Here is a 2860-nt window from a genome sequence, read left to right on the forward strand (position 1 = left end):
AGGTGTGGAGGAGGAACAGGAGAAGAAGGACATGGAAATCTTGGAGTGAGTCCAGAGAAGGGCCATGAAGATGATCCAAGGGCTGGAGCAGCTCTGCTCTGCAGACAGGCTGGGAGAGTTGGGGCTGTTCAGCTGTTCAGTTGTGATGAATTATTTGGGTTGGAAGGGACCTTAAAGATCATCTAGTTCCAACCCCTCTGCATGGGCAGGGACACCTCCCACCAGCCCAGGCTGCTCCAAGCCCCATCCAACCTGCCCTTCAACACCTCCAGGGATGGGGCAGCCACAGCTTCTCTGGGCAACCTGGGCCAGGGTCTCACCACCCTCACACTAAGGAATTTCTTTCTAATATCCTGTATAAATCTTCCCTCTTCAAGCTTAAAACCATTCCCTCTTGTCCTCTCACTACAAGCACTAGTAAAAATCTTCTCCCTAGCTTTCTTGGAGCCCCTTCAGGCCCTGGAAGGTGCTCTAAGGTCTCCCTGGAGCCTTCTCTTCTCCAGGCTGAACACTCCAACTCTGTAAGCCTGTCTCTGTGGAAAAAGTGCTCGGGCTCTCAGATCATCTTCATGGCCCTTCTCTGGACTTTCTCCAACAGCTGCATGTCCTTCTTGTTTGGGGGGGTCCCTGAACTGGACACAGTACTCCAGGTGGAGTCTCACGGAAGTGGAGCAGAGGGAGAGAATCATCTTCCTTTGACCTGTTGGCCACGCTTCTTTTGATGCAGCCCAGGACACACTTCTGGGCTGCAAGAGCACATTGATGGCTCATGTTGTGCTTCTCATCAACAAATAGTCCCAAGTCCTTCTTCAAGGAGGCCAACCCCTTGTTGATAAATTTCCAGTGAAGTAACAAGATCTCTCCTGTAACTCAATCTTCTCAGTGCTCATCAAGCTAGGACAGTGTCAGGATGATCAATCTTTGAGATTTTTGTTATTTGAGAACCATGTTCCTTGGTCATACAGGAGGCTGTCTTAGGTCAATAACTTCAAGATTTCCAAGTACTTCCATACTAGTCAACTAAATTCACAAGAGTTTGCACACAAGCATTTTCCCATGACCATACACACAACGTAACTACTGGCATGACCTGTGGCTTGGTTCTGGCCCACATTTATGAGCACTCTCCCACACAGTGCCCAGGCACATTGTGGGAGATTTGGTCAGCCAGAAGCTGCTCTCAGCAGCAAGTCTAGTTAGTTTTGGGAATTCAGACTTACAGATCTGAACTTTACCAGGACACTCAACTGCTGGAGGACCAGCATTTTGCCATTTCTTTTTACTTAGGAGAGATACAGTCACAGGTCTGAAGGTCAGGAATAATTCAACTTGACTCAGGAACTCCAGCAAATTAAACAAAAAAGTGTTTTTACAGCCTGTTACTCACTTCTGGCACTTCCTTAGGTTGCCAGTCATGAGAGAGTGGTGCCTCAGAAAGGGATGCCCAGCATGTGATGTGAGCTGTAGCTGGGTCAGCAGCTGCTAACAACAAGTTTACATTAGATTAACACACCACATTTCTAAGGTAAAGCAATGTAACTAGCAACTGTAGCTAGATAACCTAGATAAGGGGGAAATCAGAACAAAGATCTGCAGGCTTCAGCATGACAATCTCTGGCCTTGGTTCAGACCCAGACTGGCAAGTTAGTTTTGAATTCTTCCATGAACATTTCACAATAGATAAACCTACCGTGATGTGGACACACTGCAGAGAGCTTTCCACACAGGAATCCTGCCAGCACCCTTATTATACCTGAGAGTTACCAACTCAGATTCCTCCCTCATATCAATTTCTAAAGCTTTGCTTCATGGGGAAAGAAAGTCAGTCTCTCAGGTAACCAACTCCCAAACCGCTTAGGTCTTTATAGGTTAAAACCAACACCTTGAACTCAGCCCAAAAATTTATTGGCAGCCATTGCAGATTTTGGAGACTGCTTCTTTTTTTTTTTTTTTATTTTTTATGTCCTCTCTGCATGATGCTCCACTTAATAAACAGGTGGTTGAATTGTGCACACCAGCTTCAGTTGCCAAATGGCCTCAAGATGCAGCCTCACACGGAGTGCATTAGAGTAATCTAACCTTGTGGTAAGGAAAGTATGGAGAACTTGAGCAGGGACCACATGTGACAGGAAAGGTTGTTCTCTTCTTCCCAAGCTCAGTGTTATAGAATCAAGCCATATAGTTTAAAACAGTGAGAGTGATGAATCATTTTCCTAATTTAATTTGCTATATTTGACAATTCACCCATAGTTTTTCAAAGGATATAATAATTATTTAAGCCTGAGATATCTGATAGTAGTTAATTACTCATTAGTATAAGTCAGAGGAACTGATTTTTTAATTGACAGAGTAACTTTTATCTCATCTACCAAAGTGAGAAATGAATTTAAACTAGATTAAGCCACCACTCCTCAAGGCCCAACCAAAAAAACCCCAACAACCCTCTTGGCTGCTTCCACAGCATCAACAAGCTGCCCAAGATCATCTGAGCGCTCAAGGACCTGCACTCTCAACAAGAAGTTGGACTGAAGTTCTGAAATAAGGTGCTTGGATTATCCAGTGTTCTGAAGCAGGAGGCTGGAAATTATGTGACAGATTCACTTAAATTGAAAAATGGAATTTTTCATGACTAAATGTAAAATGAACAATGTAGCCTGTAATATAGTCCTTATGTTATTTATTCAGATACTGAATGTGATTTTATGCTGTTCCTACAATTTCCATGTGGAATGTGCTTACTACTTTGAATTCATAAGAGCACAAGTTCATCTCTGAAGTAGGAACATGACATTTAGGAGATTGCATCTGAGCTGCTGAGGGTCAGAAGGATGGTGGTGTGAAGTGTGACATTACAGCACCA

Source organism: Chaetura pelagica, unplaced genomic scaffold (genome assembly GCF_000747805.2).
Source record: "Chaetura pelagica isolate M959 unplaced genomic scaffold, ChaPel_1.0 scaffold46, whole genome shotgun sequence".
Classification (NCBI taxonomy): Eukaryota; Metazoa; Chordata; class Aves; order Apodiformes; family Apodidae; genus Chaetura; species Chaetura pelagica.